This window comes from Arachis hypogaea, chromosome 14 (genome assembly GCF_003086295.3).
Source record: "Arachis hypogaea cultivar Tifrunner chromosome 14, arahy.Tifrunner.gnm2.J5K5, whole genome shotgun sequence".
NCBI classification, from domain to species: domain Eukaryota; kingdom Viridiplantae; phylum Streptophyta; class Magnoliopsida; order Fabales; family Fabaceae; genus Arachis; species Arachis hypogaea.
The window spans coordinates 2,961,922-2,976,956 of NC_092049.1; positions in this window are offsets into that span (position 1 = coordinate 2,961,922).

Below are 15,035 nucleotides of genomic sequence, written 5' to 3' on the forward strand. Positions count from 1 at the left end.
TAATTATTTAAAAAATATATTAAAAAATTAAACCAAAATTCAATCTCAATAATTTTTTATTTTTTTAAAATATTTTTTATTAACAAAAAGATTGTAAAAAAAAATTATTTGATGTAATCACTAAATTTTAAGTATAAAATGTGATTTTTTGAATCATATTTGTAAAAAACATATTAAAATTAAGTATTTTTTATTATATATATATATATATATATTTAATATTATTAAAAAAATGAGAATGTGTTAAAAAATATTGCATGATATGATCTTACAAACACTAAAACATGCACATAAAAATACAAATTATTTTAACTTTATAGGTGCAAATTGTAAAAATATTTCGCAATGTGAGAAGATGCAAAATGTGCTTAACTTTTGTGAGTAACTCATCAAAACCGGTTTTAAGATTCTGAATTTGATCACCGTTTTTATATTTAATAGTCAAATTTTTAATTAATAAAATTTAATTAATGCTTTTTTAAAATAATTGAATTGTCATTTATTTCATTTTGGTTTGTTTATTTCTTTAAAAAAAATTACATAAAATTAAAATTACCGAGACTGAAAATTAATGTATTATGTTTAAATATATGCTAACGTGTTTTTTAATTCGTTTTTTTTTTTTGTAATTATCAGTGTAAAAATAATTGAAATCAAATTAATAAGAGAAAATTTGCCAATAATAATAATACATTATTTTTTCTATTTATATCTTTTTTTTTAAATTTTATTTGTCACAACTCTTTCACTTTATTAGTATTCTTAAAAACTAATTTTCTTTTTTATTATGCAATTTCAATCTAAATATTGTGATTTTATTTCAATATTATATTTAAAATAGACTATTATTGACATTTATACCTTTATAGGCACTAAAACACATAAAACTCTCGAACTTTAAATTTTGCACAAAAAATTCAACAAAATACTAAATAAAAATATTTCTACAAATATAATTGGGTCAAAAGAATAAAATTTTTTAAATATTATAAAATTCAATAATTACAAAAAAAATTTTATTTAACAATAAAAAAAGCATCCAAATGAAATTCAAATTTTAAAACACAATATGTATATATAATTTATTTAATTTAATTCGAGTCTCAATTCTATGTTTGATAAAAAAAAAGAATAGATTTTGAAAAAATTTTTATTTTAAACACGGGATTAACCTAATGTCATCCTTAGCCACCATTTTTTATGTCTCCATAAAACTCAACTAAATATAAACCTAATCTATTGTGTTACAACACATTCTTCATAAGTTCTATCATCTGAGACTAACTTGTTCTTTCTTATAAACTTCTTAATTCCACAACTTACGTAAGAATATATAAATTAGTCCATGGAGGGAGAATACAAGAATAATACCCGTGTCTCTGTTGAGCCTAATGTATCCAAGCAAAATAAGTTAAAATCAATGGTTAAAGAAGTGCGAAAACAAATATGTCTGGCAGGACCTTTAATTATGGTGAATCTTCTTAATTTCGCCATTGAACTTATTTCCATAATGTTTGTGGGTCATGTAAGAGTTAGCTCTCTTTGGCGTTTGCATGGCCACCTCCTTTTCTTGTGTCAGTGGCATTGGTTTAGTAGTCAATTCTTTTTATATCTCTTAATCGAATTTTTCTCCTCTTCTTTTCCTTTATAATTTGAATTTATTAAAAAATATCAAATAAATATAATCCGAACTGAGCCATCCAATATTTTGTTCGGTGTTAGTATGAAAATATTTCAACACCAAACCCAATATTTTGTTCGGTGTTAGTATGAAAATATTTCAACACCAAACCCAATTACTCCCCACTTCGGATGAATCATGAGTCTAAATAGATGAGTTCTCTATATATGAATGTTAAGTTTACCGTTCCTTTTTCAATTTTATAAACAGCATGCCGGCGAAAAGAAAGAACTTACCACGCAACTATTAACAAGGGGTCCAGAACTCAGAAACCCAACCGAGAACAACAGCAACTAAGAGGCAGTCAGCACACTCAAGGGGTCCACAATTCACACAACTGCTAAAACTATTCAATCGAAGGGCTGACAATAGAAAAAACCTTCCCGGTGCTTTTTCAATAAAGTCTTGTCATATCCAAGTGGATGACATCACTGCAGCAGAATACTGATCTAAAGTTTCTGCATGAGTACCGACCTGCTATTCCCACAGCAGCAATCAAAGGGGTAGACAACCCCCTCATCAATAAAAAGGGCAACACCAAATATCACTGGTAACCCTAGCCCAGTTTTACAAGAGTTGACTCAGAAGTAGATTCCGAAAATAGTTCTCCTTTCCTCTTGTAAGAAGCCATTCTAATGAGATATATACATCCTTACCGTATTTTCTGATTACTAAAGAAAGTGAAAATGGTTAGACATAACACGCCTAGAGACTTGCTACATCAACGGAAGAAATGAATTAATATTAATAGACTCTAAATGGATAACATTAAGTAAAAATATTGCTGGTGACACCAGAAAGCACCACAATTCACATTGGCCTTTTTTAGCCATAGCAATAGCATGAGGCCAATGCTACCATGATGAAGAGGTTATTTTTCTTCGGCTGTTGAAACGACGTGAATGAGCTATATTTGCGAAACGTGTAACGTTGTTTCTGAAATGGAGACATAAGCTGTGTAGAGTCAGAGAATATGCAGCCGTGTTAGAGAAGGAAATTTATTTGGTTAGAGTTATTCATCCCTAATGATGATGATTATGATGTTGGGGTTTTTGGTGTAAGCCCAGTATATGAGTTTTGTTATGATGTGGGATGAGCTTTTTGGTTAGGTTTTTCGGTCATTAAAATTATGAGTTAAAGTTTTTGTGAGTTGGATAGAGAAAAAAATTTTTGGTGAAAAAGATTGATAATTATAAAAGTAGAAAACAAAAATACAATGGTAGTCGCTAGTAATTGGTAACTTAGGAAGAAAAATATATAACCCAATTCCAAAAAAAAGAAAAGAAAAGAAAATATATAACAAAAAAAACTTAGTCAGGAAAATTATAAATAGAATTTAGAATGTGTAATTTTGATAATTTGAAAATTGATAAGATTTAAGAATTTAAAAGAATTAGAAAATCATAACTTTGATTTAAAGAAAGAATTGTTTCAATTAAAATGTAAGTAGATGTTTATTAAACCAATTAGGAATGATGAAAAAGTATCTACGTATTTTTAGAGACGATAACAATAGTTGCCATTGTTAAGTATGAGTTATTTTTTTAATTTATAATTAAAAAAATCCTTGAAGAAGTCATGCTTGTTGTCCGTATATTTTTGTGTATTCTTATATACTGTTTGTAGATGTATATATTATCTGGAGATGGTGATAATGGATTAAAAAACGGAATTAAAAAAACTTAAAACAGAGTTCGCCGCGGAATTAGGCGAACTATATAAAATTTATAGAGTTTGCCGCAGATTAGGCGAATTTGCCAATTTTTATAGAGTTTGCCGGGGGTTCGGCGAACTTACTTAAATGCCAAAAAAAAAAAATCGTATTTGGAGAATTAAAGTTCGGAAATCATGTTAAAAAAAATAATACTTTTTTTTATAAATAAAAAAAATCTCTTAGGATATGCATTTGATTAACCAAAATGTAACGCACAACACAAGACCCACTTCTTTACGGCGTCTGGGTTATCCTAGTTCTTCCAAGGCTCCAACACTTCTTTCACTTATTAATATTATTATTATTATTATTATTATTATTATTATTATTGGGACTAAGCCCAGAAAGGGATACAGCATCCCAATTTATTCTTGTTGAATGAATAACCCAGCTTCAAAAAATTTTATTGGGCTTGAAATAAAAATAGCCCAAACATTTAACCACATTAATTAACGTAATGTAGTACTTATCTTATTAATCAGTTTTACACGTTAAAGCCTGCTATCTCTGCTTCGGTCAGACTTGTTGTTTCTTGGGGAACAACTTTACACACGTCCAACAACCATGTACTCCACGTTGCTTCAGCATGAAAGGAAAATTTTTTCTTTCATCACCGTAGCACTGTCCTAAGTAAAAAGCCATCTTTTAAAAGTTAACTTTTATAAGCTACTTTTGAAAAGTAAAAGCTTTACCAAACTACAACTTTTAAAAAACTATTTTTTAAAAATTAACTTTTATAAGCTATTTCTAAAAAGTAAAAACTTTACCAAATTAAGTTATAAGATAGAACTTTTCAAAGTTTACTTGTGTTTTTCAAAATTTAAAAGTCTAATATAACCTCATATGTTAGCTAATTTTTAAATTTAACGCTTGCATTTATGTCTATTATAGTATTTTTAAATTTTAAAAGCTATTTTATCAAATGTAATTGTTGTTACTTGTATTTATTAAAAACTATTTTTAATTTGATTTACCAAACATAAATGTTACAACTTTTAAAAAGCAATCTTTTAAAAATTAACTTCTACAAGCTACTTTTAAAAAGTAAAAATTTTACCAAACTAAGCCTTAAAATAGGCCACAGATTTGTTACTCCCACTTTTATGTAGGAGTAAGGTTAACTAACATAAAAATATTTATAAATTAGACCCCTTTTTTGTTTTTGGAAAACCAATAATTAAAATTTGCCTCTATATTTTTTATTTTTTACACATTTTCTTTGTCGTTTAATCAAAATTTCTAAGAGATGAATCAGTTACCTCTGCTAGGGTTTATCATTCATTCTTCACCCTTCCCCAGATGAGACAATCATTTTTAGCATTCCTCCTCCCCCCGTTCTCTTTTTATATATTACCGTTTTGTTCTTCTTCCTCACTACTAACTCTGGTCTCAGTCCTTCTCTCGCACCTCTGCCTTTGCGAACTACTCTTGTAAGGTTTTATTTTATTTTATTGTCTTTTCTATGAAAATCATGTGAATTTGGATGCTCTTGTTCTAGTAGAATTTCATGATAAATTTGAGACTCGATGCAAGTATAATTTGTACCTAACTCAGTATTTTTATCTATGCAATGATCTATGTAAATAGACAATGCTTGTCCAGTTAACCGTAACAAAAGTGAAATTCTTCAATGGATTTTGCAATAATTTTTTAGTAGCCATGAACAAATGTTTCTGACCAGTAAAAATTGATGAACTATTTAAAATTGTTTCTCTTTAGTTAACAATAGCATAAGATGGTAAGCATTTATGAGGAATGCATTTCATGGCTTTCACTTAGTCTGTGAAGCATCCACCCTTATATCCGGAACATGAAATTTATCATGCAACATTTTAACTGGCGTCTAAAGTTTCGATAATGTTTGGTAGTATTTGATATAATACAAATGTTCTAGGAATACTGGTTTGAAAAAAATCTTAAAAATGAGGTGTGAATTGTAGCAAGAGACCTAAGTTGTTTGTAAAATTTGTCAAAATTTAGATGTTAGTAAAACGAGAATGATGTTAATATTTTACCTTCAATATGGTGTAAGATGGTGTTCCTTGTTATAAACTTGTGTCTATTATGATGAAGTGCATGAAGAAGCTAGGTTGCAATTCCTATATTCTCTAATTGTAAGAAAGTACTGAATAGCACTTTGTTTCTTGTTTGTATTTCGGAACTTGTACTTCTGATTTTTTCCATGATTATTTTCTTTTTGTGCTTCATTTGTGACTTCATTTGTGACATGCTGTGATTTTTAGGATTTTTTGGTTTTAAAGTACTGAAGCAAAAAAAGTGATTCACGGTGTAATAAGAATAGTCTCACAATCTGAATTATATAACTAAATTTATTTATCCGTTAGTGCTTTCTCATTTTGAATTCATTTATCTAGTGAATGAGCTAAATATTACTTTACTGCATTGGACTTCATCTTACCCTCCTTTGTTTGTTCTTTTGTTTGCAGGAAAGAAGTTTTGCATCTTTATAGTGCAAGATGAAAGCAAGAGTGATTATTGAACCAACAATAGATAATTGAGTAAATGCCCTTTTCGGTCCCTAACCATTTGCCCGATGAACTTCTCATCCCATAAGAAATCTAAACACCCAAATTGGTCCCTATCTACTTTGATATATGTACGTTCCAGTCCCTGGTTAGGGACCGAAAAGGGCATTTACTCAAAGTAGATAGGGACTGAAACGTATATATATCAAAGTAGATAGGGACCGATTTGGGTGTTTAGATTTTTTAGGTGGTGGGAAGTCCATCGAGCAAATGGTTAGGAACCGGAATGAACATTTACTCTAGATAATTATATTCTAAATATAAATCTCTAGAGTATTCAAGTAAATTGGTCTTGGAAAATAAGTTTATTCATAATTGCTTTATGAATTTGAAACTAATACAGGATGGCTTTTACTATGTTAGTTGTCTAAAATTGAAAGTGATTAGAAAATACTCTAGGCATTGAAGTAGTAGGAGAAGGTTCATATTGATTCTTAAAAACTGGAGTAATATCCTAGTGTAATAATTGTTTTACTTTATTTTATGATTGATGTTGTACTTTGTAACTTTATATGATTACATGTATTGAACTTTGATCGAATTATCTAAAAAGAAAAGAAAGATTAACTATATTAAAATAGTTCATATTCTAGAGATGTAATATAAGACCTCTTTTTTTTTTAACTAAGATCCATGAAGTTTATCCACAGGTATGAGAGTGATAATTTTGAGAAAATAAGAGTGCACTTGAGAACAAACATGTTAAGAAATTTTCAATACATAATCAGTTACTTAAAAAAAAAAGAAAATATATTTATATGCTTGATGGTTCATTTTAAATCAGTGTGCAACTAAGTTTTAAAAATTTTTATCATAGGTGACAAATTTTCAGTAAATCATGTTTGGGTCTAATTTATTAAGCCTTGAAATAACATAAGAATTAAGAGACAAAAGAATAATTATTAAAAAAATAAGATAAGCAAGAGGGAAGGATACTCTTAAAAAATTTATATCATTTACAGGTCAAAATTAGCAAGTATAAAATAGTGGCTACCATATCAACCTAATCTTTACAGGATTTTAGTTTAGTATTTACAGTCCCTTAACTTTTTTTCTTCATTAGCCGATTTTAACCAACACCTTTTGCAACTTTTGGAGTTGGCTTTGACACTATTTGTCACATTCACAAGTATGCACCAAGGTGTCGTCCTCATTCATATACTTCCTGTTAACTTCTTTCTATTTTTCTTCATCCTGTTCATACCGATCATATGATTTATGGTCACTATTAATCTTGTCATATGAAAATTTCTGACCCATTACTTTCTGAACACCAATATACAATTCAAAATGAAAGAAAAAATAACCATGGAAAAGAACATTTTTGTTAACACAAAAACATGGAAAACAAGCCAAAGGTGATTACTAGTTTAAGATGCGGTTAACATAAAAACATGGAAAACAAGAAAGCATATTTATTTAAGTTAATGGATGAGATAATAACTCTGTTTGGATTATTCAAGTCATGGAGTGTCATAAAAGAATTTGGAAACCTTTAAATAAAAGAACCAACACGAATAACATTCCATTTATCTATTTTCCCTCAAATAACCTCAATTCTTGACTTTAATTCCTTCAACAATCATCAAAACTTATTTTGGAAGTTCTTTTATTCTTGTTCTAACTGAATACAATTTTTTTTTTAAAAAAAATTACAAACGCAGCAATGGTTCTAATGCACTATGCATCAGTATAACAACAAATATAATAATCTTTGGCATTTGCATCGACATTTAATAGGCTACATTAATCTGGCAATTCTCTCCTCGCCATGTTGTAGCATGTAGTCTTTCTTCATTTCCTCTACATTATTCTGGCAATTTCTTTATTTAATAAGCACTGAGGTTTGCAACTCTGGATTTGGAAGACGATCAGATAGGAGAACCATCAATTCAAACGACCACAGTTCCAAGCTATTTAGCACAATGAGAACCAAACAAAAACTCATTAGTAGAGGATCTCGAACAGCATAACGGTGAAAAAAGTAACAGTTAGTAGAAACTTATCAAACCATAACAGCAGAAGGAATAAACACAAGCAACAACTAACGCAAGTTTTTGAAAAAGAAGGAATGTTATGGAATGCCTCCACTGAAAACCCAGTCCAAGTTTTTGAACATTTTGGAAAAAACTTGATGTATAACGCAATTATCAACACATTCACCCAATACAATATACAATTTGATATGGTAGCTCCTTTACGCCCTAAGTCATATTTTAACACTAACGCCCAACACAAAGCAGCATGCAGTGCAGTAGCTATCCAAGAGCTGAGCATCATTGGAACTCCAATGTTCTGTGTGTAGAAATCTAGTCTAGCACTGAAGAACACTAGAGGCAAAAAGGTATGGAATGATTAATTGAGCATATCTTCCTGCTTCTGTGGAGATTTCGTGATCTTGGCCAAATAAAATCAAAATAGATTTTGTGTTTGCCCAAATAATAGAGATGGGTATGCATAAGATGATAAGAACAAGCATGGCTCTCTGAGTGTGTATGCTTAACATGCGATGCTATCCTGCTCCATATGATTGGCCACAAAAGGTATCTAAGGCACTTGCTATTCCCACCAGTCATTATATGAAACCAAAGGTTAGTCGATTCAATAGAAACAGTTGGCAATGAATTAGTAATCGCTTCCAGTTTCATGCCATGGCGGGGTGTAACTGGGTTTGGTGTTGAAATATTTTCATAACTAACCCCGAATAAAATATCGGATGGTTCAGTTCGGATTATATTTATTTGATATTCTTTAACAAATTCAAATTATAAACCAAAAGAAGAGGAGAAAAATTCGATTGGTGAAACCGTAAAAAAATGTTAAGAGATGAATACAAAGGGAACTGACCACTAAACCAATGCCAGTGAGAGAAAAAAAAGAAGTGGCCATGAAAACACTGGAAAGAGACAACTTGCTGACATGACCCACAAACATTATGGAGATAAGTTCAATGGCAAAATTAAGAAGATTTACCATAATTAAAGGTCCTGTCAGACATATTTGCTTTCTCACTTCTTTAATCACTGAACTTGACTTATTTTTCTTGGATACATGAGGCTCAACAGAGACTCGGGTATTATTATGATATTCTCCTTCCATGGACTAATTTATATGTTCTTACATAAGTTGTGGAGTTAAAAAATTTATAAGGAAGAACAGTCAGTCTCAGATGATAGAGCTTATGAAGAGTGTGGTGTAACACAATAGGTTAAGTTTATATTTTGGTGAGTTTTATTAGGGGTGGCAAAGCGGGCCGGTCCACATCATAAACGGGGCGGGCCGGCCCGCTCCGCCAACTAAAGTGAATTTAAAATGCTAGCTCGTCCTGATTTATGGCGGATTGGTGGGCCAAGTCCGCTTGACTCTTTTTTTTTTGAAAAATAAAATTCATTAAAATTAATAAAAAATAATTAAAAAATTAAGTACAAATAAAAAATAATCAAATTATAATATAATTTTTTTATTATCTTTCTTTTAATTTTTAACTTCAATAAAATTATTTAAAATAATATTTGTCAAATAGAACCATCTTTATTTTAAAAAATAAGTCACATAATTTGAGCGTATATACAAAATTATAAAATGAAAAAATAAAGTCAATAACTAAAAGAAGAATATAGCCAAAGCCATAATTTTCTTTCGTCGTCATCTTGACGTATGATTGAAAAATGAATATCCCACATTAAAAGATCCTGCAGATATTTGGAAAGACCTTGAAGAAAGGTACAATCATCAAAAGACGGTGATACCTCCTCAAGCCCGATATGTTAGAGAAAACTTTATCAACCTTCCATGCCTCGAATGTGCTCTTGCAGTAGCAATCGAGAAAAAGGATTTAAAATTTTTGTTTGAGCTAATTTCTTGCTTTCTTGTTGCTGAACGCAACAATGAGTTACTCTTAAGAAATCATGAAGCGTGCCCAGCTGGCGCCGCCCCATTTCCTAAAGCAAATGCGGCAAATTATAACCCCAAAAGAGGTAAATGGCAAGATTTTGATAACAAGAAAAGTTATGAAAGGAAAAGAAATTATGTTCATAAGAAAGGATCTCACCAGAAGTGGGATAAAGAAATAAACAATGGGCAAAGTAAATCAATTGAAGATAAATGCTTCCGTTGTGGTGGAAAGGGCCATTGGTCACGTACCTGTCGTACCCTAAGGCACCTAGTTGATCTTTATCAAGTATCCTTGAAAAAAGATGACAAAGGAAAGGAAACAAATTTTGTTTCAAATTATGAAAATTCCATCATTCATTAAAATGTATCTAATTTCTTTGAGGATCCTGAAGGAAATATTGGCTATTTGATCAATGATGGAATAGTTTGATATATGTATGTGTTTGTTAAGTATTCATGTGAATAATTTTACTGTGCATGTACTTCTACTCATTTTATTATTATTATTATTATCATTTGTTTTTGAAAAAAAATGGCAAGGACATATTTTGAAGATATTTGCCTTGCTGATAGTGCGAGTTCACACACTATTCTTAAAAGTAATATATATTTTACCCATCTTGTGCCAAAAGATGAATATGTTAATACTATTATTGGCTCGAGCAATGTGATAGAACACTCCGGAAGAGCTATAATTTTGTTTCCTGGAGGAACAAAATTTATAATAAATAATGCACTATTATCTACCAAGTCCCTGAGGAACTTGTTGAGTTTCAAAGATATTCGCCGAAATGGATATTATGTTGAGACAATGAATGAGGGAAATCATGAGTATTTGTGTATCACAACTCATTATTCAAATAAGAAGGTTATATTAGAAAAGTTACCCTCACTTTTATCTGGATTGTATTATACCAACATTAGTACAATTGAATCACATGCAATTGTAAACCAAAAGTTTACTAGCCCAAATGAATTCATAACTTGGCATGATAGATTGGGTCATCCGGGAACCACCATGATGAGGAGAATTATTGAAAACTCTCATGGACATTCACTAAAGAATCAGAAGATTCTTAAATCTAGTGAATTTTGTTGTGCTGCATGTTCTCAAGGAAAGTTAATTTTAAGGCCATCACCAGTAAAGATTGGATTTGAGTCCCCTGAATTCCTAGAAAGGATTCAAGGTGATATATGTGGACCTATTCATCCACCATGTGTATCTTTTAGATATTTTATGGTCCTGATAGACGCATCTTCGAGATGGTCACATGTTGCTTATTATCTTCTCGCAACCTGGCGTTTGCAAGATTACTGGCTCAAATTATTCGATTAAAAGCACAATTTCCAGAAAATCCAATCAAAGCAATTCGTCTTGATAATGCTGGTGAATTTACTTCCCAAGCTTTTGATGCTTATTGTATGGCTAATGAAATAAGTGTTGAACATCCAGTAGCTTATGTTCACACACAAAATGGGTTAGCAGAATCACTTATTAAACGCCTCCAATTAATTGCTAGACCCTTACTTATGAGAACAAATCTCCCAACCTCTGTTTGGGGCATGCTATTTTACATGAGTTTGAGGCCAACGAGTTATCATCAGTTCTCTCATATGCAATTAGCATTTGGCCAGCAGCCAAATATTTTCCATTTAAGAATATTTAGGTGTGCGATATATGTTCCCATTGCACCACCTAATCGCACCAAAATGGGACCCCAAAGAAAATTGGGGATATATGTTGGATATGATTCTCCCTCTATAGTGAGGTATCTTGAGATACAAATTGGAGATGTATTTAAAGCCCGGTTTGCGGATTGTCATTTTGATGAATCAAAATTTCCAACATTAGGGGGGGGAGAGAATAAGCTTCCTGAAAAGGAACTTAACTGGAATGCATCATTGTTGATGCATTTAGATCCTCGATCAGGGCAATGTGAACTAGAAGTTCAAAAGATTATACATTTGCAAAGAATAGCAAATGAATTGCCTGATGTATTTTCCGATACAAAGAGGATAACCAAATCTTATATACCAGTGGAAAATGCCCCCAATTCGAATTGATGTCCCAGTAGGACAAGTAGCCACTGAAGCAAATTCACGCCAGAAGCGTGGCAAGGCAGAAAATGCCCCAATTCGAATTGATGTCCCAATAGGACAAGTAGCCATTGAAGCAAATTCACGCCAGAAGCGTGGTAGGCCTGTCAGTTCCAAAGATAAAAATCCTCGAAAAAGAAAAGAGGTAAATACAATTTCTGTTGAAAAAGACATAGTAGAGACACCTGCAGTTGTCCAAAATTCTGATATAATGTTAACGCCAGAAGAAGTTCAGGTACCTGAAAATTGTGAAAATGACGAGATCTCGATAAATTATGTCTTTAAAGGAGAGAAATGGGACCGAAATAAGATAATTGTCAATGAAATATTTGCATATAATGTGGCATTGAATATCATGCATGAATGTAAGGATCTTGAGCCAAGATCAGTCAAAGAATGTCGACAAAGGAATGATTGGCCAAAATGAAAAGAAGCCATGAAGGCTGAGTTAGACTCACTTGCAAAACGTGAAGTCTTTGGACCTATAGTCTGTACACCAGAAGATGTAAAACCTGTTGGATACAAGTGGGTATTTGTGAGAAAACGAAATGAGAAAAATGAAGTTGTGCGCTATAAAGCCCGACTTGTAGCACAAGGTTTTTCACAAAGGCCCGGTATAGATTATGAAGAAACGTATTTCTCTGTAGTGGATGCGATAACATTGCGTTATTTGGTCAGTTTATCTGCATATCATAAACTGCATATGCATTTAATGGATGTGGTAACAGCCTATTTATACGGCTCATTAGATCGGGATATCTATATGAAAGTCCCTGAAGAACTAAAGATATCTAAACCATCCAATGAATATTCGCAAGGGTTATACTCAGTCAAATTGCAAAGATCTTTATATGGTCTAAAGCAATCTGGACGAATGTGGTATAATCGTCTTACTGAATATTTGGCCAAAAATGGATTCAAGAATGATGATATATGTCCGTGTGTTTTCATAAAGAAAACTGCATTTGGATTCATTATAATTGCTGTGTATGTTGATGATTTAAATATCATTGGGACTCCTGAAGAGATTCCAACAATTATAAAAACTCTAAAAGAAGAGTTTGAGATGAAAGATCTTGGAAGGACTAAATTTTGTCTCGGCCTGCAGATCGAGCATATAAAAAAGGGATCTTTATTCATCAAACAACATACACAGAGAAGATTTTGAAAAGATTTTATATGGATAAGTCACATCCATTAAGTACCCCAATGATTGTAAGATCTTTGGATGTGGAAAAGGATTAATTCCGTCCTAAAGAAGAGAATGAAGATATCCTTGGTCCTGAAGTACCATATCTTAGTGACATTGGAGCGCTAATGTATCTTGCTAATAATACACGACCTGACATATCATTTGCGGTGAATTTACTAGCAAGATATAGTTCCTTTCCAACCAGAAGACATTGGAGTGGAATCAAACAAATTTTTCGATATCTTAATGGAACGGTTGATGGGATTGTTTTATCCCTTTGGATCCAAGTCACAATTAGTTGGCTATGCAGATGTTGGATACTTGTCTGATCCACATAAAGGGAGATCTCAAACAGGATACCTGTTCACATATGGTGGAACGACTATTCTTGGAGGTCCACGAAACAGACGATTGCTGCAACATCTTCTAATCATGCCGAAATACTAGCGATTCATGAAGCAAGTCGCGAGTGTTTTTGGCTCAGGAGTTTGATCCAATATATTCTGTCATCATGTGGACTGATGATCATAAGATAGCTCCAACTGTCCTGTTTGAAGATAATACAGCATGCATTGCTCAACTTAAAGGTGGATACATCAAAGGCGATAGAACAAACATATTTCTCCCAAATTCTTCTTCACTCATGATCTTCAAAATCAAGGGACAATTGATATCCAACAGATCCGTTCAAGTGACAATCTGGTAGATTTATTAACAAAGTCACTCCCAAAATCCTCATTTGAAAGATTGGTACATGAGATTGGGATGCGCTGATTTTGAGACATCAAATGATGTCGACAAGAGGGGGAGACTGTACTCTTTTTCCCTTGGTCAGGTTTTTTTTCCATTGGGTTTTTCTTGACAAGGTTTTTAATGAGGCAGTCCCCATCACTAAAGGATATTGTACTCTTTTTCCTTCACTAAGGTTTTTTTTCCACTGGGTTTTTCTTTAGTAAGGTTTTAACGAGACAATAATCCTAAATGGTCATCCAAGGGGGAGTGTTGTGACATGGATAGATAAGGATGATGGATGACCATTTATGAGAAGCACTTTTTCCCTATGCTGAAGGAAATAAATTCTTAGAATGAAGAAGTTTGAACGTAAACTTTATGTGCCTATAAATACATGTACTTGAGGCAAAGGAAATATACACAGTAATAATAAAATCCTCTCTCTTCCTTTATATTACTAAAAACATCTCTCTTTATTCTCTATGAATAGTTTCTCTTTCTCTTTCTTTTGTTACTAATTATAAATATATGAATAATTTCTATTGAACTAATTATATTAATATTAGAGTCTTCTATTTACACATCTTATATTTAGTATACCTTTAATTTATTTTAAAACAAAGGAGACTTTCTTAGCGCGGAGAAGGAAATTGGTGAAATAGTTGACCGTGAGAATATAATGGAAAAGTAAATACCAAAAAAAAGTTGCTGAGCTTTGAAAAACGCAACACTAACATATTAAAAAAAAAGTAAAAATCAAGAAGTAACGGTCTTGTAATTTTTTTTATCCAATGATAGAAAATAACCAATTTAATAATTGAAAATAAATAACCAAATTTACAATGCAGGAGGAAAAAAATGAAAAAAATTAACGAGGGAAAGGGAGAACATAAAAATAAAAATATTTTGTTAAGAAAACGTTTGAAATAAAAAATTTTCAAAATTCACTCGTTGACATAATTAAAAACAATCATTAAAATTTAATAAAATTTCAAATATTATCGAATTAAATCAAAATTATACAAAATATAGTGTTTTAAAATTTGAATTTCACTTGTATGTTTTTTTTATTATTGTTAAATATAGAATTTTCTGTAATTATTGAATTTTATAAAATTTAAATTTTTTATTCTTTTGGTCCAATTATATTTGTAGAAATAGTTTTATTTAGTATTTTAT